This window comes from Natator depressus, chromosome 2 (genome assembly GCF_965152275.1).
Source record: "Natator depressus isolate rNatDep1 chromosome 2, rNatDep2.hap1, whole genome shotgun sequence".
NCBI classification, from domain to species: domain Eukaryota; kingdom Metazoa; phylum Chordata; order Testudines; family Cheloniidae; genus Natator; species Natator depressus.
In genome coordinates, this window is record NC_134235.1 from 163,545,870 (window position 1) to 163,570,679 (window position 24,810).

The window sequence follows — 24,810 nt, forward strand, 5'->3', positions numbered from 1 at the left end:
TATGTATGAGCTCCTCTCAAGGCAGAACTGTTGTCCAAAACAATCCTTGGAAGTCTCCCTAAAGGGAATGAATAGAATTATTCAAGAGTGACCCCATCCATTCTCATTGGCGACTGCAGGTGACCCAGTAAAACCACATGCTCAACAGTATCAATAGCAGCTAACAGTTCTCACAAGATGAGAACACTCACTTTAACCATAGCTATTACTGTGATGAAATTCAATAGTACAAAGTTTAAGCTTACGCACTTATGCTCTAATAATAACAATTTGAGCAAAAGCTGGGGGTGCATCAATTGGAAGCAACAGAGGAGAGAGAGACTTGAATGTATTGGTTGATCACAGGATGACAATGAACCACCAATGTGATATGGCTGAGAAAAAGGCAAATGCAATCCTATGATGTAACAGGAGAGGCATTTCCAGTAGCGATAGGGAAGTATTAATGCCATTGTACAAGGCACTGGTAAGACCTCATCTGGAATAATGTGTTCAGTGCTGGTGAAGAAAAATTAATTCAAACAGGAACACGTACAGGGAAGATCTACTCGGATGATCAGGAGAATGAAGTGCCTGTCTTATGAGAGGAGACTGGACAAGCTTGGTTTGCTTAGTCCAGCAAAAGATTTCAGAGTGGTAGCTGTGTCAGTCTGTGTCAGCAAAAAGAACAAGGCACCTTAGAGACTAACAAATGTATTTGAGCATACGCTTTCGTGGGCTAAAACCCACTTCATTGGATGCATGCAGTGGAAAATACAGTAGGAAGATATATATATATGTACACACACACAGAGAACATGAAAAAATGGGTGTTGCCACACACACTATAATGAGAGTGATCAATTAATGTGGGCTATTATCAGCAGGAGAAAAAAAACCTTTTGTAGTGATAATCAGGATGGCCCATTTCAAACAGTTGACAAGAAGTTGAGAGTAACAGTATGGGGGGAAATAATCATGGGGAAATATTTTTACTTTGTGTAATGACCCATCCACTCCCAGGCTTTATTCAAGCCTAATTTAATGGTGTCCAGTTTGCAAATTAATTCCAATTCAACAGTCTCTTATTGGAGTCTGTTTTTGAAGTTTTTTTATTGTAATATTGTGACTTTTAGGTTTGTAATCGAGTGACCAGGGAGATTGAAGTGTTCGCTGACTGGTTTTTGAATGTTATAATTCTTGACGTCCGATTTGTGTCCATTTATTGTTTTGTGCAGAGACTGTCCGGTTTGGCCAATGTACATGGCAGAGGGACATTGCTGGCCCATGATAGCATATATCACATTGGTAGATGTGCAGGTGAACAAGCCTCTGATAGTGTGGCTGATGTGGTTAGGTCCTAGAAGGAGATCACCAGATCATCTCGTCTGACCTCCCGTATATCACAGCTCACCAGTGCCAATCACTCACACACTACACCCAACAACCGAGATTAGACCAAAGTATTACAGCCTATGATTTTGTAGGTACATTTTATTGTAGTCATTTTGTTTATGTGGAACACCTACATACTGTTACAGAATATACCTGTGTTCACACCCTACACACTGGTGTAATTATGTTTGTACAAAGTATGCATTAAAAACTCATAATATGCTGATCAATAATATGGCAAAATGCAAGTAGTAGTGTTATATGTGAAGTTATAAACATAAGCTGAGATCATGATTAAAATATGTTTTCCTGATAAGTCTGGGGACTGGCCAAACCAGTTCCTCAGAGACAAAGGGCAAGCTGATGCCTCAGCCAGGTGTAAACTAGGCTGATGGACCATTACCTGATAAGTGGACATTCTTTGGCAGGAAAGGGGGCAGGGGCAAACACCTACATCTTATCAAAGAAACAGAATGGGGTTTCCTTCCTCACACACTGCTTGTCACGCTGCTGCCAGCTGGAAATGCCTCTGGAAATGGGGGACAGGACTATAAAAAGAAGGGGCAGACACCCCACTCTCTCACCCTGCCAAACACATTCTCTGCACCTGAAAAGACAAAGGAAGCAGCTATTGGACTCTGGGGGAGGGGTCCTGACCTAAAGAGTCTGGTCAGTAAGACTGCTGAAAGCATGTGGTGTGAAAACTTTGTTTTGAGTCCAGTGTAGTTTGTTAAGTTAAGGACCAGTATGTGTTTTATCTTTATTTTCCTTGTAATCATTTCTGACTTTATGCCTCATTACTGACACTCACTGAAAATCTCTCTCTTTGTAGTTAAACTTGTTTTACTGTTTTACCTAATCCAATGTGTTCAAGTTGAAGTGTCCGGGTAGCTCCATTTGGGGTAACAAGTTGTGTGTATGTCATTCCCTTAAAGGAATAACAGACTCAATATATGTGTACTGCCTAGCAGAGGTCTGGGCAGTACAGATCATACAGTCAAAGGGGAAAATATGGGACTGGGAGTGTGTGAAGTCACCCTGTGGTAACATTTAAGGCTGGTAAGAGCCAAGGTGTGGCTGGCTGCGGCAAGCACAGACATAGCTGGGAGTGACTTACATGCTGGGAGGCTGTTTGTGAACAGTCCAGGTTGGAGGCTACCCCAGCAAGGCATTGGAAAGGGCATCCCAGGTTACAGGGCACGGGTGACACAGCTACTCATTGGTCTGGATTGTGTAATACCAATTAAATAAAAACCAGCAGGATCTTATTAAAGTGAATAAGGCAAAATGCCACATTTATCGTGAATACAGAAAGAATCATAGTCAGTAGTTAGTTATAGCTATAACATTCCATTCAATTTCATATTTATTCACACATTCATTAATACACACACACACAGGTTCTGCAAGGTTGTTATCATACTTACCAGCCTTAGAGTTACTCGTTCCAAGCCACTAGCCAGGTGTCCTGGACACAAGGAAGGAGCAGGGCCTTGTCAGATGCTCATCTGATGCTCCTGGAAGTTGGTTTGCAGAATCAGACCCCAAAATTCTCAGTTTCTAGAGTCCATTTTTATAGGAATTTATTCCTATGCCAGTCTATGGGAATTGTTTCATCATGCTGTTGCTGAATCAATCAGCAGATAACACATTCCTGACAGCTCCGTGCTGCCAGATGTTATCTTGTTCTTCGGTTCTCCAATCCTTGAGGCTGTTGGGTGGATTCCAGTCTGCCCTCCAGGGGTCCTCTGGTTGTTTCCACTTGATGCCTTCTTTGGCTGATCGACACTAGATTCTTAGGCTGGCACCTCCCTGATCATTCATTTATTATCCACACCACGCATCCATCCACATACATCCTCTATCTCTGTTTTAATCACAATTGTTAACAAAGCGAGATAAATACAACAAAAGGACTGGGAGTCTCTGTGTGCTGTTTCTGTTGTTACAAAGTATTGCTTTGAGTCTCTCTCTGTGTGAGTAGTTGTTGTTACAAAGTATTGCTTTGAGAACAGACTCTGTCTTAGGATGCACTAACTCAATTAGCAGCTTGCAAGTTTCACACAGAGAGGGAGAGAAACAGTAAAAACCAAAAACCAAGACCTCGTAATTTGTAATACTCTGGAATTTAAACTATGGGGAATCAAACTCATTTGTGATTTTAATACAGAACTTCTTTAATATGATCTAACAATTGTACCCTGATATGGCACACATACACGCTGTGGGGCCCTCTTATAGAGCCAGATATAAAGCCTGTTTAAGTTACTAGAAAGACTTCCATTGATTTCAATGGCCATTGCATCAGACCTATAAAATGATATCCTTTATTCACCAAAAAGCGTTCCTCTAATTGGAGGATTGTTGAAACCCAAGTTGTCATTTGAACTTCTGAGGCACTGAGGGTGAAATTCAGTCCCATGCAGAGGGCCACTAAGCACTTTGGGGCAGGGACTGCCCATTTACCATGTATTTGTACAGAGCCTAGAACAATGAAGCTTGACCCGGATGTTGCATTTAGGCGCTACCAAAATATAAATTTTAAATAATAAGAATAAAGCACAAGGCTATACACCACTGATATTAAATCCCACTTAATCCCTATTTTGAAGGCTTAGGTGGGATTGTAGTGGTGCATAAATCATGTCCTGGTCTTCTGCATGGAAATGAATTTCACCCTGATATAATGTTGGGCTTTGAGTCCACTTTGGTATCACAGAGTCTTACTATACAGTGCAACCTGGATTTACTGAGGGGTTTTTTGTGGGGGGGGCTGGTTTGGGGGGAGACACATGAAACCTTTGGACAATCAATGGTTTGAGTCATCCGGCTGCCAGCTCCACAGCAAGAGTTATCCAGGGAAAGAGCCATCTTGTCAAAAGCTCTCTGGTGGGGATCCCAAGGACTTGTGGCCAAGAGGCATAAGTGAAGGGGAGCACAGCTGAAGCATTTTATACACTTAAGAATTTCATGGCAAGAAAAAATTGTGCAGAAAAACTATGTGCTGACGTTACTTAGCTTATAAACTAGATGGCACTTGCATAATCAGGGACTTGCTCATTTGAAGCAGCCTGTGATCTGAAACAAGACTGGCAGACATAAGCCTGTTTTCAGTAACAGGTTTTTGGATAAAGAAGGTTTGACCAATCAAAGTTGTGTTTTGTCTGAGTTGGTCGCTAATTAGGTGCCACTATGAATTGCTGTGCAATTGAAGCAGGCAGCATCTCTACATGGGGATAAAAATAAACTGAGCAAAAAAATCTGCTCATAGGAAAAAAGTATTTCTGACATTGCTCATATAAAAATCCCCGGTTGGCTAGTCCCTGGGGACATATCAGCCTACAGCTAATTCAGAGGTAGTAATACTTTACCGTATCAGATAAGGAAAAATAGGAACATCTGATTTATCTTCTCCACACCATTTATTATTCCTACTACTACATCCATGTATCCTCTTATTTGTCTCCTCTCTAAATTAAACAGTCCCAGTCTTCCTCAGTCTCTCTTTGGGACATTGTTTCCATGCTTCTCATCATTTCCTTTGCCCTACTCTGAGCCCCCTTTATTTCTGCTGTATCTTTTTTTTAAATAGGGTGATTATAACAAGACAGAGCATCACGGTGAGGGTGTACCATTGATTTATATCATTGCAGACTACTAGCCTGAATATGACCTGTTGCTCTAAATTCCTAACTAGCGAATATTCACAGTCTATTCTGGGACAGTGCTTCTAATTTATTTTACTAATTTATGTCTGTAATTTACCAAAATAACTTTAAGTTTGTTCTTTTATTTGTTTGATAACATGGATTGAATGTAGCTTTAAAACAAGGGGCTTTAGTTTATAAAATGGGTTTAAAACCAGTTAGGTTCCATTGAAGAAACACTATACTGGATATAACATGTGCTATTCCTTAAATATATTGTAGATACTAGAGAGAGAGAGAGTGTTGCTGTATATTTGGCACTTTTGAAAATTAAGCCACATATTTGGATACCTAAATAAGGATTTAGAAATATCTTCTTAAGCATTTTTTTTAAATCTCAATTTTTATTTTTTTTATACAACAGGTATTCAGTTCTACTCTTTTGACTCCTTTCAATGTTTTCAGTGGTCTATGCAGTGTTGTTGTAGCCGTGACCTGAACAAGAGCTCTGTGGAACTTGAAAGCTTGTCCTCCCCACCAAAAGAAGTTGGTCCAATAAAAAATATGACCTCACCCACCTTGTTCTGCTTTCAGTGTCAGTTGTTGAGCTCTTTTTCTTCCAGGATAGCACAACAGGGCTCCATGATAAACCTTGAAACTACAGTTGAAGTGTAAAGGAAAATATGCTTAATCATGGATTTGCATTTTGTATGGATTTTTACCAGATCAGATATCCTCACCTGGTGAGTAACATGAATTATCCATTGATATTCTGAGTTTACAAATAATTTATTACCTACACGTCTTTGCTCCATAATCTATGTTGAAAAGAATAAATACATTTTATGCTAGTGTAACAAGAAAATCAATCTGTTGACAGATGACAGATTCTGATTCCATGATTCAGGCTTCCATAAATGTGTAAATCTTGTGAAGGCAAAATACTTATCTAGAGATAGAGGACAGAAGGATGAACGCTGAACAAAACACTGACTTTGAGAAACACGTCTGATTTATATCAAGAGTCTCAGCAAACAAATGCTACAATAGTTACATTTTCTGGAGTTCTGTGTAAATATGCTTCATATTTTGCCTATTTCATAACAGCCTTTGTTATGTTTGTTCTCAGTTATGGATGAGATGTAGGACACAGGTCACAACAACATTGCATTTTACAGGCATTATGGTTCTGCTATAGATGCTTGACTTACAGTGGCTCAGGGGTATGCTGTGTGCTCTGCTGAAAAATGAAAAAATGAAGCTTCTTGCACACATTCTTGTAGAACTCAGAGCTAGGCATGATGGAAAACAGCCTTTTGGGGGTTAATCACACATTTGCAGCTGGGGCATACACCACTGTCACTTTTAAATAGCTGTTCAACGAAATACAGAATGGCCCATTGCTGGCCCACATATGTTGCCTCCACAAATACCATGAAACAGTAACATGAGTGAAGTCTTTCACACATGCTTTATTTATTTATATTAATATTATCAAAATACTGCCCACAGACTCCAACTGAGATCAAGGCCCAATTATGCCAGGCACTGTACCAACATGGTAAAAAAGAATCTTGCCCCAAAGAATTTACAATTTAAATAGACAGTAGATAGCCAGGGAGTGTTGTCATACCCATTTTCCAGCTGGGAAGCTGAGGCCCAGTGAGATTAAATGACTTGCTCAAGGTCTCACATGATTAAATAACTTACCCCGGATCTGCACCAAAGCAAGACATTCAACTGTCTTCTGATGAATCCCAGTCCACTGCTTTAACTACAAAATCATCCTTCCTATCAGCACTCCACTTCTCCATTGCATTTTGAAATACAACCACTGAAACATAAAGTGTGCATTATTGTACTTTAATTTACTTTGAGTTAAGGTTTGTTTTAAAAATAAAGAAAAAAAGGTTTCACTTAAAAAACAACAACAACACAAAAAGCTAGGGGCCAATAATTTGACAGATGCTGCTATTAGTCACACTACTCACTACCATGAGAGCAGACTTTGTCAAATATCAGCTGGCAAGATAATAAGGCCAATCCTCAGCTAGTGTCAGTTGTCAAAGGTCCACTAAAGCCAACGGACCTATGACAATTTAATATGAAATATCTTCTTCTTGAACCATATCCCTTAATTAATCTCTCTCTCTCGCTATTATTTAAAGCAAATAACTGTATGATTAAATATTGCCAACTGCACCTACAGCCATGGATAGACTGTGCATAAACTGAAATCATAAATAAAATAACATTCAGGGATACAATTTACATGAAAGAAGCTGCAGAAAATAACACTGTTTTATATCAGTCCTTTGAACTGTTGATTCAGGAAGCCAGCACACTGATGGTACAAACAGAAACCAGAACTTGGAACTTAAAAGCTAGCTGTAGCTGCAAGACACAGCTGCAACAACACATCAAACAATAAATTCCAGCACATTTAGACTATTTTAAAATGAACAGACAGGAGGGAGAGCTATGAACTTTTCATACCATTATCTTCACCACTTTTTCCTGCTTTTTATTTATTTTTAAATAATTTTGAATTCTCTTTTTTTTTCTCCTTAGGCAGTGTGCTATATTTGTTCTTTTAATACAGCGTATTATCTCCCTCCATTGCAGAAACTGCTGGGTGAAATTTCTATGGCTGGTATGTGGTATTACTGCAGGAGTTCAGACTAGATCATAACGGTCCCTTCTCACCTTAAAAGTCTATAAATCCACGTACTGTTACACTATTTTTTTTAAAAATTGGATTGCTCATAGATCCTGTATCTTTTAATAATTTATATTGCCATTTGAAAGCACGAGTTTGTGAATGCAACGTTTAGAAAACTCTTAGAGTTTCAGGATCCTATTTCAGAGCGATAAGAATAAATCTGAATGAGAATTTTCTACCTTCCCTTCCAGATTATGATTTACACGAGAAATATGCATTTTGAAACATGAATTGATCAGAGACCCCTAATCTTCCTGGCTTCTCGTGGAAATGAGTCCGAATATTATCACCTATTGCTGTAAACTCAGCATCATTTTATCAGACAAAAACAGCTCAACTGTCTGTTTTGTCTGGCAATTTATATATAAAATATCTATAAAAGCTGACTAAAGCATTTCTGTCTGTGGCAGAGACAGAAAAAACATCAAGAATGATGGGCTACTCTCAAGGTTCTACGTTAGACCATATTCCCCACTTACCACCCCCTCAGCAATTTTGTTGTACATTTCAAAAGGATGTTCCTAATTGTTTCAAATGTGCCAGTTCTTTGTTGGACATTTGAGTGGAATGTCTGTAGGAAACACAGTCTGCTTTGAAGGAAATAACATTCTTGCCTTGAATTTAACAAAAGGAAGAAAAAAGAATAAAACCTTTCAAGTGTGGTTCTCAATGTCTCTAATAATTAGGATAACCAAATAATTGGCATATTTTTATTTCCATCCAAGTGTGCCAATTAAGCACACTAACTAAGAGAGAGGCCAATATTTTGTTAGTGAATATGCAAGACCTGTGCCAGTGGCCTCAGTTTGTCACCAGTGGAGGAAAGAGTAATTAATTCAGCAAGATGGTCTCTGTGAAGGGTATTCTAAGTTAGTATAAGCACTTTAATGGATACAATACTTGATTGGCCACCTCAAGTGACAGGCAACTTTGACTGACAAGATTGAAATTTTTAGAGTAGCAGCCGTGTTAGTCTGTATCCGCAAAAAGAAAAGGAGGACTTGTGGCACCTTAGAGACTCACAAATTTATTTGAGCATAAGCTTTCATGAGCTATAGCTCACTTCATCGGATGCATGCAGTGGAAAATACAGTGGGGAGATTTATATACAGAGAGAACATGAAACAATGGGTGTTACCATACACACTGTAACAAGAGTGATCAGCTTCAGGTGCTAATCAGAATTCTAGCTGGCCTATTTTGAACCACTTGAAACCTATTAATCAAAGGAGTTGGACTGACAAACATTAAAATAATCAGATCAGGAAGAAACAAAAAGCATTGATCAGATTCTCTCAATCTGGAAAAAGTCTAAATTTCAGATTGAAACAATTCCTCAGGTAGTAGAAAGGCAACTTTATCACTGCATAGACATGGGCATTATAAATTTGGCCTAACTGAATAAGAACTCCAAGACTATCACTATCTATTAACCATCCTACAGCTAAACCTGGCAGAAGTGTTTGTATTGCTTTATTCAATATTTATAACCCTTTTATAATAACAGCAGCCATACTGGATCAGACCAAAGGTCCCTCTAGCCCAGTATCCTGTCTTCCAATACCAGGTGCTTCACAGAGAATGAGCAGAACAGGTAATCATTACGTGATCCATCCTGTCACCAGTTCCTGTCCAACTCTCACTGGACCCCCAGTGGACCTTAGAAGGGTGATGAAGGATTATAATGCTGCTTATGGGAGTGGTGGTTAATCAGTCTGTATTAGTAACATGTTTTTTAAAAAAAAAACATATTTGATATCCAAAGCTTTTTGTCTCACTGATCAAACGGCTTAAGTGGAAGAAAAATTAACTCAAATGAACTCTCTTGAACCCATTTTTTAAACCTGGGCACCTAAATTCGTGTGCCCTGCATAACAATGAACATACAAAGCCTGGTATTACACCTGATGCAACTGAAGAGTGTGTGCACAAAGGCGGCTTCTAGTTAACTTCACACTCCCTGACGGGTATCCAGCTCACCCTCAACTGGTCCCCAGCATCACATAGAACAGTCCTCAGAGGCCATTCCACCAGCCAAGCATCTCTGGGGTATGGCTGTACCATACCTCTTGTCCCTGGACTCACTGCTTACAGTGGTGCGGGAGCCACTGCAGTGACCTCTCCCCCCACCGAAGATTCCTCTATGCAGTGGGGGAATCCTCATAGGTTTGTCTCAGCCTGCATTAAGTTTTCTTTGTACCATGGGAGCAGCACAAAGCAGTAGGGGTGTAGAACAGGGCGTGGCCCACATTCTAGTACGCAAAGAAACGGCATGTGTGTGTTAAATAATTATGGACCAAAGACAGCCAGACATAGCATGAGGGATGCTGGAAGGAACTGGGAGAGGAACTTTGTTTAACTCATCAGGGTCGACTGCAGGCAATTGGATGAATGTGAGAGCAAGGACAATTCCAGTCAAACTGACACATGTCCAAACCACTCAACATGATGGCCTGACTGACGCTCTCTAATGCAACAGGAGTGTCTAGCAATTAGAGATAGGCCCAAACTAGCGATCGGGGTGAACTACAACCCAAAATCTCAGCACCTGTGAACTCTGGAGTGAAGTTTAAAAGTACAGACCTGTTTATAGCCCTATGGATCTTTCCTGGCAACAGAAAAGCTAATAGCACTGCATTAGCAGCTTTGAAAACTAGAGCATGCAACATTTTAGCTACTGCCATTAAGCCAGACCCACAACACTTTAAAATAGACTGTTATTAGCAAGGGGATGAGTCAATTATTTGGGTAGAAACACCCATTTGCACACTTTAAACTGTAAATTAGACACTGGAAAATATCATCCAGCATTTGTTGTTTCAAACCCCTGATTAGAGAAATACAGGATTGCCTTTGGTTACCCCTCTGAAATGCAAGCATGCTCTGAACCACTTAATGCCATTTGCACTTTTAACTCTAATTTTATTTTTTTCATGTATTTATTTCCTGGATATATGGGATGCAGCTCTTCATGGCAATGCCAGAGCCTCCAGTCAATGCATCAGTTATTCTCTGGCTGCATGACTAGAATCATTTCTGACCTACTTGTCCCAGGTTGTTTTCATCTGTACTTATTATTGTCCTATATAGAGGGCAGCCATTTGGTGCCTTTCATTTCCTCCTTCAAAACACTTATTCAAGCTGAACTTCGCTTTACTACTGACTTGCTCACACTCAGTTGTGGCCTTCCATCATGACATCCTTGGAGTTGTTCCCTTTAGCCTCCTATTCCCAAATGCCGTGATAATGTTATACTTTAACCAGAAAGGACTGAAGTCATACAAAGTTTCCATTTGCTGTACCAAAGCTAATTTCTACATATTGTAGGCCAGATGTTAGCCCAAGCAATGCTCTCAATGGGCTGCTCTGGTGATGCAAAGAGGACTTCAAGCTTCTATAAGCAGGCAGTAGCTAAAGAGTCCCATGGAGCAGGGAAATCCTTTTGCGGGTTCACGCTGGGTGATAAAGACATATTTAGAAAACACAGTGCTACTTTCCTTTGTAATACACACCAGTCAAGTGTATAACATTTCAGCCAAGCTCTTAAGGACTCTCAACAGGAAACACTTTTAATTGTGATTTTTTTATTATTATTATTTTCTCAGCATTGTGTCCAGAATTGCTAATATGTGGCCCAATCTGGAATGGGTTTTGGATTGGGGGCATAGTGACCAAGAAACAAGTGTAGAGAGAGAACTGACAGAGTTCAATACAGAGAAATGGAATGGGGCTAAAAACGTGAGAAAGGAATATTATCCTTAAATGCCTAACACTACAAAAGGCAGATAAGAAGGGAAATCTGGGGATGATGTAGGCTGTAACCATAAAACCCACAAAACAGTGTCTAGGAAAAGAAATAAATCTAACTGTATATAAGAAACTCAGGATAGCCCAGATTTTAATACTCTTTTATTTTCTTTTTAAAAGATATTTGTGACATGGTACAGCAAGAACTTCAGCTGCTGTAAATTGCTGTAACTCCACTGAACACAATGGAACTACGCCAAATTATACCAGCTGAGGATTTGGTTCATAAAACCTACAATCAATGAAGAAACTATAGCAGATGGCAGCCAGTGAGATTAAGGAACTCAGTGAATTTAGTTAAAAAGAGAGACTGGAGAAAAGGGCCTGTACTCTTTGGAAAAGAAGAAACGGAGTGACCTCATTCACAAAATGCTGAAGGGAATGGAAGGGACAGATGCTTCAAGATTATTTGAACTTGTGTTATATACAATAACCTTGGGCACAAACTAAAGTTTAAGGAGGGTGTAGGGCTTTAAAGAACTGAGGGAGACTTTCCTTCAGGGTACCGTTCAAAATGTCTAAACATGCTCTAATGGACACATTGAGTTTTCATCAACTAGTTCTCACAGCCCCAAAGCTATCTATCTTCTTCTGTCCCCGAAATGCATTACTGTATGTTCCTAGGCCACTGTGGGATTAATGTGCTAAGGGCTCTCTTTTGTTTAATTTTATTAATAAGCTTTAGCTCTGTTGAGCCAAAGATCTCAAAGCACCTCACAAACAAGTATAAATATTAGTTATATCTCCATTTTAATGATGGGGAAACTGAGGCTCAGAGGTGGTTAACTTGTATAAGAACAGGAGGAGGAGTATACTCCGCATGCACAATTTCCTGTGCACAGAGTAGTATCTGAAATTTGCAGGTCAAACACATACACATAAGTTGCAGCCAGACAGTGTCAGTTTGAACATTTGCAGGAAATAAACTACTGCACACAGGTGTTAGAAATTTTGAAGTGCACACAAAGGTGTTTTCAGATGCAAAATGTTGGCACATAATAATATACCAGCAATGTTGCACACACAAGCGGACATAGTGCCCTTAATAATTTTTAACTCTTTCATACTGATCTTGTCTTGGAGCAAATCTTCGAGAAGATCTTTGTGTGCGTGCACCTGCTGGGATCTTCTTCCATCCTATCTTCAATTGCAGCAGTCAGCATGTGAAACGTGCTTCAGATATACAAGCACGGTACTTATATAGCTGTTCATATCTGGCATATAGGAGATGATTGGTTTCCTGGTTGCCACCAGAACATACTACTAGACTGCAAGGGAGTATTGAGTCATCAGAAACTTGAAGTGTATGTGGGGCCGGGGACAGTGACAGAAAGCTAGGTTTATAGAATTTAATTCTGCTACACAACACACTCAGTGTTGGAGAAAGCGCCAAGCTTCTTCTTTTTTTCTTGTTTGCTCCCTGAGCCATTTACCACAATTAGGTAAAATAATGATTTGGTTAGAATTAAATGGACAAGTGATATTGCATCCATCACTAATTTGTGCCACACCTAAAACTTTTTGGAAATTTTTACAGCATGTGTGTGGTGTTTAGATGTTGCTGGTAATTATTAGAATTGGGAGCACTGGCTGTTGGGAGTCTGAAAGGACCGGAAACAGGAAGGAGAGGGGACGAGTTGAGAGGCTGGGAGAAAGCTACAGAGGGTGCAGCAGCAGCTTGGTAAAGAGGTTTCCACTTTGAAAATAAAGTCCTGTTGAAGCTTGTTAGTACCTTGCCTGGTTGATACAACAATGTGTTTTCTCCCAAACCGGTTTTAGAGGTAACTTTCCAAAAGCTCCAAATAAAAAAAAATTGATGTACTGTACTTGGTGAACAGTATTCAGAAACTGCTAGTAGTGAGTCCTCTATATATCTATAGCTACCATCTCACCAATATAACATATGGCAAGGGTGACCAGATAGCAAGTGTGAAAAAGCAGGATGGGAGTGGGGAGTGATAGGCACCTATATAATACAAAGCCCTGAATATCAGGACTGTCCCTATAAAATCAGGACATCTGGTCACCCTACATATGGCTTAGACCAAGAAAGCAGATCACAACCTTGCCTCCGATGGAGTGCATCTAAAGTGGTCAATGAAGAAGGAGAGAAACAAGGTGGGCAAGGTAATGTCTTTTATTGACCAACTTCTGTCCATGAGAGAGACAAGCTTTCAAATGTATACTTCTTCAGCTCTGTGTAGCTCAAAAGCTTGTCTCTCTTCCCAACAGAAGTTGGTCCAATAACAGATGTAGCCTCATCCACCGTGTCTCTCTAATATTTTGTGACTGACATGGCTAGAACAACATTGCATACAATAAAGAAGCAAAGCATTCACATTACTTCTGTTTGCTGGATTCCTGGGTACCCTTAATATGCTGTCTTTGTTTTGCTTTAGGCTTCCTAAAATTGAAAGATAGCAAAGTAAAATCTCCAACAATGTCCTGCTTGGGGGATCAAATCCTCAACCCCTAGCCGCCCTGAACCATCAAATTGCTCCTCCTTCTCTTGGTCTCTTTGGCAAGCAAGACAAAAGGATACTTTGATTGGCTGTGTGTTCAAGATGAAAGGCTTCCAGTTCCCTTTCTATCTGATGTTATTACACCACAAAATATACTTTCAAGATGAAAAGCCCTGGAAAGTGTCTCTACACTCAAAATGTTGCTGACCACCGTAGCTCATGGCTACAAGGAATAATGTGGCCCTACGTGCAGGAAATCTATAGTTCTGCAGTGGAGTTCTCTAGACTGTAGCAATGTCATGAGGCACAAGAGCAAAGCATGAGTAGTTTATGGCTGCGATTGGTAAACATGGATGAAATTAGAGCTAATTATATTTTGCATCTATATAACCTTTTTCATCCACACATCTCAAAGGGCCGAATCATTTCCTATTGACCCTCCACATGGATCTCCCTCTAAACAGGAAGGAGGACATTTCCCTACAACACAGCCGTCCCCCGACCCCGAAATAAAATCCTACAATACCTTGAGTTTTGAGACCAGGGACCTGCAAATGGGGAAAGGAGTAGGAGAAGGGAGGAAAGCATATCACTCCCTGAAAAAGCCTTAAGGGGAGCCTGGTAGAAAGTTAATGGAGCACAAGCTTGCAATGTAAAGGTACAAGCACACAAGAGCATCGCATGTAAAGTTAGTACCAGCTGTATAGCTGGTTGGGAATTTTGTGAGTAAGTGTTTTTTGTCTGAAAATGAAGATTAGTTGATACTGAAACTTTTTGTGGAAACATATCAGGTTTGACAAACCTTTTGTCAGGAAGGTTTCTCAGGTTCAGCATGTAATTTCTGTTGGATGAATGCCTCTCTCTTTCCCTCCAACCAAGAATATCCAATAGCTCAGCGGTTATTCAAATTCCTCCTCCGAATCAGACAGAACAGGACCTGCCTGGAGTGTTCATATCCTAGGAGTACTGGCATTAATAGGAGCAAGATTGGGGCTTTACATGGTCTCTTCTTACTTCTGAAGAACACCTAGAAATTGCGATAGTATAGAAAGAATAATACATTATCAGCAATCTAGCTGGCATGTCTCCAACTTCTTCATGCTGTGGACTGGTGCATAAGAGAAAGGAGATGGTCTCATTAATCCACTTTACATCCCAGTGCCTCAGTTCCCTATTGCTTAATTCACAAAATGCTTCATTCTTCTCACCTCCGTGAAGGGCTCCACCATCTTCTGGTGGTCCAGAGACTACAGCTTGGAAACCATGGATCTAGGCAATACAGGGATCCATACGTTCCTTTAATTGGACATGTTTTCTAAGTCTGAGAGGGAATTCTTTGGTGAATTATCATAAAAATATAGGAAAGCAAAGATCCTTCCTTCCTCCTCCCCATTTAAAAAGTAAAAACTTGTCCGCACACATTTGTTTTCCTTTCTTTAGTACTTTCAGTTATTAAACAGCCTGATAATGTTATGAAGAAGAGACCTTAAATATTGGATTTTTTTTTAAAATGGATGGAGAATTCCCCAAATGTCAGAAAACAAAACTAGGAAGTAAATTTGTCTGATCCTATTAAATCAGTTCAACAGGAAGAAACTATATGGTCTATCAGACAAACTGATAGCACTGAGGAATGCACAGGAGACATTCAATGCCAGAGGCACTATTGTTGCTGCCAGAAGAGTTTAAATTAAAACAGTTCCTGAGATTATGTGCTGCTTAACATTGTGAGTTCCTTTCACTTCACTTGAAGCTAGAAATTAGGAGGCCTGTACTCTGTGCTAGTTATTCTTCCTTTCCTAAGTACAGTTGTGGAGAAAAATTCAGTAGGAATGTTATGAATACATTCACACAAGGCTGGGGAGATGGGGAGATAAGGAGGACAACTGTAATGGTACCCCAAGCTCAAAGGGGTCCCCCAAATGTCTAGTGTCTGTGCAAATAAAGTGAAATGGGAACAGGTGGGGGCCCGTGAACATAATGCCCTGGGCCCCTAGTTTTTTCTTGATAGGTCTGAATACATATGATCAGCCCAGAGGAAGGATGACTAGCTAACTGAGAACATTACCACAGCTAAAGGTAGGGTGAGCAGGTTCAATTGAAACCACATACCCTCTTTTACCTCAACTGGGTGTGGTGGCTTGAGATAGATGAAGTAATTGATATGGGATGGAATGTTTTCTGGAAATACCACGCTCTTGATGCAAAATTCAACCTTTGCCAGTTATTTCCTGAGTCAAATTAAAGGATCCTAGATATCACAGTGTGGTAACTGTTGGTAAAATTATGTCTTTTTCTCAGTGATTTTCTCAGTGATTCTCAAACTTTTGTACTGGTGACCCTTTCACATGGCAAGCCTCTGAGTGTGACCCCCCCCTTATAAATTAAAAACACTTTTTAATATATTTAACACCATTATAAATGCTGGAGACAAAGTGAGGTTTGGGGTGGAGTCTGACAGCTCGTGATCTCCCACATAATAACATCATGACCCCCTGAGGGGTCCCAACCCCCAGTTTGAGAACCCCTGGTCTTTTTAAATGGAAACCACTGTATACAAGTAGTCCCTTCAAGTGTCACTTAATAGCTTGCGATAGGTGAACTGGTTTGCTAAAAAGGAGAATCAGATTAAATGCAAAGATCCACAAACGTGTCAGTTTAAAACAATTTCGTTAAAGATATTGCTTCCCCCAGCCCCAGTGAACCTTCTGAATGAGTACAACTGCATCTCAGGAGCTCAGTGACTCTGATTGCTGCATTTAAATCGCATGAGTACCAAGGTTTTCCTCAGACTGGGCAGTATAAGTACAGCACCTTAAGCACAGAAAGCTGAACAGAAGAGCTAACTAAAGCAGAAAGTATGCCAGATCTGAGCAAATCTGTTTGTTTCTCCCATATACACTCCATCCCTCCCACTAGGATTTCAGACTTCTTCCATTTTACAATTAAATATTCCCCACCACCACCCTTTTTTTTTAAAAACACAGGTCAGTTAATCATTGTTCCCCGCAGTGACTTTTCTAGAGCTTTAAACTTGTACTCAAAGTCAAACTCCTTCCCAATGTAATTCCACTGCTATTCATGGAGTTTCATCAGAAATTAATTTGGCCCTTACTTTTCAAGCCTAAACACTTAGCATAAGCTTTATTCAGCATGTTCTTAGCGGCAGCTGTTTGTAGGTTTTTTTGCTTAGTTCCAAGGGGAGATTAAAAAGAAAAAACAGGATAGTGCTGCTGAAAATGCTACTCTCTTGAGTGTTCCATGCACTTGCCATTTTGCAAATGCTGTCAATTTCTGGTTTCTGTAAATGGTTACAGGGTCTGCAAAAACGTCTTTTTGACCTGAAGAATCCAGAGATGCACAGAAGCAAATCAGGACTCTACATTTTAGAGTCTTTTTGATTAGCCAAAACATGGAGACTGCACTGGTCTCATATTATGCTAAAATCAATTCAATTAATACCCCCTTCAAATGCCAACAAAGGTATAACACACAGCTATCACAAATGGCAATATGATTCTCACTTTAACTAACAAAAGCAAGCTCGGAACTAAGGCGATCATTCTAGTCTTGATGCAGTTTTTCTATGAAGCTATAGCATTATCTATTATATTCAATACACCTTTCCTGTCTTGGCGCAGCCAATTTCTCTTGGTGTTAGCAGGACAAGGAATTGGTCTGGACAGTAAAAGGTGTGCTTAGGAGCAGTAGTGGAATGACATTAAGAAAAAGAAAACCGTCTGAATAGGAGGATAAAAACTTCTTAACAGTCAGTTCTACTAGCTTGTGGAATAGTTTGGTCTAGAAAAAGGCCTGGGACCCTGGGGTTCTACTCGCAGCTCTTGTATCGATTCATTGTGTGACCTCAGGCAAAGCTCTTAGCATCTCTCTGCCTACCGGTACGTTGGGGATCACCATGATTCCCTACGTCACAAGGGTCTTAAGAAAATTAATGAATGTTTGGAAAAGGGTCAGATATCCTCAGCTGCAAGGTGTGCAACCTCTTGTTATTAGTAAACATATGAATAATAATTTCCCAGCTCTGATTATTAGAATTACAATAAAATCTAGAGGGGTACAGCTGAAATCAGGGCCCCCATTTGTGTTATGTGTTGTACATACACATAATAAGTTACATTACTGGCCCTGAATCTCTTTGTGTGTTTCTACTGGCTTCTGACTCCTGGCCCACCTTGTACAAGGTGCATATTGGGCTGGCAGTAGAGAAAAGGGTATGATGGGGCAAGAGGTGGGGCTGGAGCATGTTCACTGGCCAGAGATCAACAGGGCATGTAACAGACCATAGGGGACAGCTCTGGAAGTTTGCAGGGTAATTAGCAAGTTGTTTTTTGAGTTAGAGGCATTCAAAGAAGTATTAGACGAAAGCCGACATTTCAGAGTAATTTTTAAAAGATCTAGAACTTAACCTTTTGATGAATTTCCTTTTAACTATGCATAAATTCTCTCCTTTGACTTGAGGGTAAACTGGGCAATTTTCAAGCCAAATCAATTTTACAAGTCAATGTCACGGGGCCAAAGTGAGTTTTATAGGGAATGCTGTTTGCAACCTTAGGTCCACATTCTGTCACAGCTATTCCCTGTGAGTGGATTTTACTCTACAAATTGTCCCATGGGTTTCAGTCATGCCCTTAATATGAATAGGTTATTATTTCTCTGTAGTAAAGTCCCAACGGTAAACCAGATCCAAGCAACCCTGAACTTTGGGGAAGTTTAGGTTCAGATTCAATTTTTAAGCCAAATTTCTCAATTTGATTCCTTTTCTAATTTTCCCCTTACAGACTCCATTGGCATATATTAGGTGGTCCCATAATCCACACATCAGTGACCTGACATGCACTACTTCTTTAGTCTTTAATTCATGGTTCTGCATATAACATGCTCAGTAATTTTACACTCTAGAAATCAAGAGATGTACTAGTAAGCAAACTGATTTGCCCATCTATTTCTCATTAATACCCAATATTACCAGTTCACATAATTGTCTAAGACTCCAAATCAGCCAAGCACATGCTTGACTTCCATGGGACTATTCTTGAGCTTCAAGTTAAGCATTTGTTTAAGTGCTTTGCTGAACTGGGTCTAACCCAATAGCCTCTGAAGTCTAAGTAATCCAAAGTTGTCACATGAGTCTGGTTCTTATGGCTGCATGGAACATAGCCAGTGTTACAGAATGCGCCTGGAAAAATACATTCTAATGATCCAGTGACTCAAGGAGAACACAGTGGAAAATGGCAGCACAGATAAGACACGTTATTATTTTACGAGCATTAGTGAATGTGCAAAGACCCTCACCAAAGTAGTGATGAAGCAGTCCCTGCCCCAAGGATGCACAATCTAAATCCAACTTGACACAAGAGTGAGGGTTGACAATAGACAACTGGGGGGGAGAGCTGAAAGAAGGAAGGGAGGACAATGGTGACAATAGTAAGGTTAATCAATAAGGCGCACAACCTGTTGATGATTTATTTTCTTCTTTCTTTTAAATTGATTTTTGCTGTCACAAAAGTGTTGATCTAGGGAGCCTTTTAAGAGTTTAAAGGAGTGCAAATCACAACAAAATAAAAGGACGGGAAGCTAAAAATATACCATGCTCTCTTTTAGCATTCCTGCTACTGATGCCTTGTAGAATAGGTCAAGTTTGAGCCTTGAGCAAATTCTTAACTGCTAAGAAATAAACCCTTCAAATTAGGAGTTTCAAAACATGGCGATAACCTTAATTATTGTGTGCTTAAGGGGAGCAGTACTATGATAAAAGAAATGTCCCTAGTGTTCTTTAAGGTTGGTTCCTAATGTGTTTCACTTTATACGAGCTGCAATTCAAAGAGCAGCTGGTTGATGAAGCTCCCAGGACAATATGTCCTTCTTTATGATTGTTTGGCCTAGGGGTTATGTTAAAAAAAAAGTCTGATGTCCTCAATCCTAAACTATGTTAACTCAAAAGGTTTTTTTAAACTTCTGCTGGATGGGTCTGATCTTGCTGCCAGCAAATTCAATAGCAAAACTCCCACAGAATGTAATAGTCCAGGAGCATATGAGAAATGTGCAAACTTTTCTTCCTGATTTCAAACACACTCAAATACTGTGGCTATGAAAGGATGGGTGGAATTTGAACATGATAGGGTTTTCCTTTCTGATTAGGTGAAACTGTGAGGAAAAAAAATAAAATGAGAACAGAGAGAAAACAAAATCTAATGAAAAAATAAGGTGAACAGTGAAGCAGAGAATGGGCAGAATGAAAAACATTTTTACAGGGTATGTTGCGGCACGAGTGCACCCCATCCTCTTTTGGGGAAGGGTAAAGGTGCTGTAGTCCTGCAGCTAAGTCTGCCTGGCTGCCCTTATCTTCAGGGCAGTGGGGCCTAAGGGTCAGAGTCAATAAGGCTGCCCCTCTCTGCAGGGATGCGTGACCTAGGGATCAGAGTTAATAAGGCACCCCTCCCCCCGTTTCACAGGGTGATACAGCCCAATGGCCAGAGTCAGTAAGGCTGCCCTTCTCCACAGGGCTGTGTGACCTACTGCCAGAGTCAATACAGCTGCCCTTCTCTGCAGGGTTGCATGGTGTAGTGGCCAGAGTCTATACGGTTGCCCAGCTCCACTGGGCTCTGTGACATAGTGGCCAGTTGGTGACGTGGGCCACCCCCTGAGGGTGAGTGGCAGCTGGAGTAGAGGGACCTGGGCCCTCCTAGTCCACCGGGTCCCTGGCCAGGGCCCTGGAAATGGCGAATGTACTAAGCACTGAGTAAGTGGGGATCTGACTGAAACACGCTGATTTAATATCTGGTCCTATAACCAGTCCACTGTCTAGTTTCCTTGGGCCACTTCCTACGGTGTGTCTCCTGGTGCAATTGTCCAGGCATCTCATGGGTCTCTAGGTTCCTTGGCTTGTGCTGCTACCTGCAGCTCTAACCTTTCGTGGGTGTCTGCAGGGGGCTGGTTCTCCACCTGGGTTTCTGGCTTCTGTGGTTTGGGGCATCAGCAGTGCCCTGGCTGGAGCCTGCAAGGTGCATCCTCCCTCCTCAGCAGTCAGCCTCAGCTGAGCTGAACTGCTCCTTTTTATAGCAGGACTCCAGTTGAAGCATGCCCATCAGGAGTGAGGGGGCACAAATTCTGCTGCCAAGAGTGCGGGTTTAACCTCTTCGTGTCCAGTGCAGGGCGAGTGTACCACATCACAGGCTATTTTAGAAAAAATCTGCCATATGAGCAATACGACTGACAGCTCCACAGGTGGTTTTGTTGTTGTTTTGCTTTGTAATATGTATTTTTGACCATTTTGTATTTGTATTTGTATTTTTGACCATTTGCAAATATGAGGTTCCCCCTACCATCCCTATTTACTGACTCAATATTAACACACTGTGGAGTGTCACTGCATTGTATAGGACAGCGGGTCTCAAATGGAGGTCCACAGCCCCCCGGGGTCTGCGAGCCCTTTCAAGGGGACCGCAGGCCCCACAGCTGAAACCCAGAGCCCAAGCCCTGGCGCCTCCCGTGGACCTGAAGCTTGGAGGCCTGGGACTGAAGCCCTGATCCCCAGCGCTCCCCAAGGGGCTGAAGCCCCAATCCCAGGTGCATGGGGCTCAAGCCAGGAGGCACAGGGCTGAATTCCCGAGCCCTGGTGGCTTCCTCTGGGAAGAAGCCCTGAGGCCATGGGCAGAGTTGGGGACAGGGAGGGCATTGCCCCCACCCAAAAAACTGTAGCGCAAGCTCACTACAGTCCCAAGGGCAGCTCCACACCTTCCCCACCCCCCATCTCCTCTCCCCCACACCCTGGCCAGGTCAGAGGCGGGAGGCCAGAGCCAGGCAGGGTGGGACAGCTGCTGCTCTGGCTGGTGCCATGGAACAGGCAGCAGCAGCGTTCCCTACTCTCCTGTTGGTGCCATGGATTGAAGCTTCTCCTCAGCTCCCAGCCCCCTTTGCTCCAGCAGAGACAGCTGGTGAGAGTCGCCTGGGTGGAGAGACCTGGCTCCGTGGCTGGCAGACCCCTCTGAGAACAGGGAGCACAGGGGAGCCCTCCCGGCACACAGCCCCTAATATTCCTCTCCCTAAACCCTGAGCTACGCCCTCCCTGCACCCTGCACTACTTGAGCTACCCCATGTCCACACACAGCCCCATTTACCCCCTCCCTGCACCCTAAGCTTCCCCCCCCGGCCTGAACCCAGCCCCAGGCTAGTCCTCTCCCTGCACCCTGAGCTTCCCCCTGCCTGCACACAGCCCCTAGCAATCCCCTCCTTCCACCCTGAGCTACCCTCCTGCCTGCACATAGCCCCTAGCTATCCCCCTACCTGCACACAGGCCCTAGCTACCCCCGAGCTACCCCCTGCCCCTAGTTGCCCCCCTCCCTGCACCCTGAGTTGTTTGCAAATTTTTTGAGCTGATCCCCCCACCTTTGAGTTATAATTTTTGGTTGCACACACACCCCAACACAGACAGGTGGGTGGCCTGCTGAGGTGAGTTGGGGGGTGGAGGTGGCGCTCCCTCCCTGGACCCTGCCATGCAGAGGTGGCTTGAGCCTCACTGGCCCTTGCCTCCCCAAAATAGAAGTCAAACTACACCTATGCCCAAGGCCCCTGCTCCGAGACCCCCCTTCCCCACCCCCACTGAGCCCTGGAGTTTTTATAGCAGGTTGAGGGGAGCCTCAGAGAGAAAAGGATTGAGAACCCCTGGTATAGGAGAACAATGTAGACCCTTAAAGGCTGTTTCTAGTTGTTTAACCAACTCAGTAGTCTGACCAGGGGCTAAATCTCCCCCCCCCCCACAGCTAAAACTGTCTTTCCAACTATTTGATTTTACTTGGCCATTAATTACACAACCACATATCTACAGGCCTGCTGCCTCTTTCGTTGCACAAGATGGACAATGAATGAGGAAGAGGGTTACAAGAAGAGAAAGAAATTCTCATTGGTTTAATGCACTGGACCTGGAACCAGGAAAACTGGCTTTTTCGTATTCAAACTTCCTATGGGATGTTGAGGAAGACTGACATGGAGCATACATGCAAGAGTGCTGAATATAGGTTACCAGGACAACCTTTTCCTAACTTTTGAAAGGCTTGCCTTTTAATCTTCAGAGTGTAGTTTCTTGTGTGTGACAGCATTATGTTTCTGAGAACAAACTGAGGGAGTGCTCTCTGCATGGCTGTCCAGAAGTAGCCTGGGGTTTGAGGAGCACGGATAGCTAAGTCTCATAACAGCCCTTCTGTGTATCTTTAGGAGTGCTGTGTGCACTCTGTTTTGTGCCTTTTCTTGGTACATCTAGCTGGCTTCAATTTTAGTATTTCAACAGCATATTTTCACTCTTAAACTGCTTCCATAGACAAACCTCAGAAAGGCCACACAGTTTTCTGTTTACCATAAATAATAAAAGAAGATAACTTTTTAAATTGAAATCATACTTCCATATAATGGTTTGTCCTAAGCAGCCCTCCCAAGCTCTCCTCTTTGCTTTCTTCAATTCCTTTCTCAGTGCCTCAATTACTCTCGTTTGAAATTACAAACAATAAAACCCTCTTGTAACAGGTGGAATTGCACCTCAAAGGCATCTTTTTATGACAACAGTGAGAAAAAGAAAAAATCCCACCATTTTAAGAAGTAGAATGACACATTTAATCATTTCCAATACTGTTCTCTCAGCTGATCCTCGGTTATTCTCAATATTATGTTTTCTCTATTGATTTTACAGATGCTGCAATGTGAATAAAAACAGCGTACACAACATTCAGGTTAAGGTGGTACAGAAAGCCTGACAGTGACTGTGAAATTAAACAAAGTGCCATGGAAATGTCCAAAGCCCTTTTAATTCCAGGGAGTATCCTTCTAAAGAGCTATGTTAAGGTGGGATGCATGTGGTGTACATTGTCTCACATTCCAATTCTAGAAAAGGTCAGGGTTATGCAAGGAATTGGGAAAGGAGGGAAGGTTCTTTGTGCCCTTTGCCATACTGTGCACCCATGTAATGGCCAAGCAGAATCTTGCCCTTGGTTATTAGCAGTGAATTGACCCTGGGATCAATGCATAATTAAGAAAATATGAGGGAATTTTTTTTTAAAAGTACATGTTTAACTAGCCTAGCAAATTACACAGTAACTTTCTCATTTAGCCTTAATCCCTGGTACAGATCTGCTGCAAAGGACACAACACGCTACAGAAATTCAACAAAAGCGGGATCTGCTCTGTATGGGCTGTGTCCAAAATAGCAGCGAGTAGGGGCTGGAGGTAAATGTAGACTAATTTTCTGTTTGCAAATCATCAATGTGCAGTTGCAAATGTTTTCCAGTTCAGTACTCATTATCATCTGCCAAATATTTTCTGGGACTGGCTCTTGATCTGTAGATCTTCATGAGCACTTCTTTGCATCTATCTGATCATCAAAATTCAAGATGTGGTGTTTAGTTTTGATAGAGCATATCAAATGACCTTCAGTTCATTTGCAAATTTGACACCATCAGCTCAGGATTAAACAAAGACTGTGAATGGCTAGCCAACTAGAAAAGCAGTTTCTCCTCCCTTGGTGTTCACACCTCAACTGCTAGAAGAGGGCCTCATCCTCCCTGATTGAACTATCCTCATTATCCCTAGCCTGATTCTTGCTTGCATATTTATACCTGCCTCTGGAAATTTTCACTACATGCATCTGATGAAGGGCATCTGATGAGCACCCACGAAAGCTTATGCTCCAATACGTCTGTTAGTCTATAAGGTGCCACAGGACTCTTTGCTGCTTTAATAGAGGTCTGTTCACTGCAAAATATGGTGCAAATAAGCATAATTGGCATTCTTT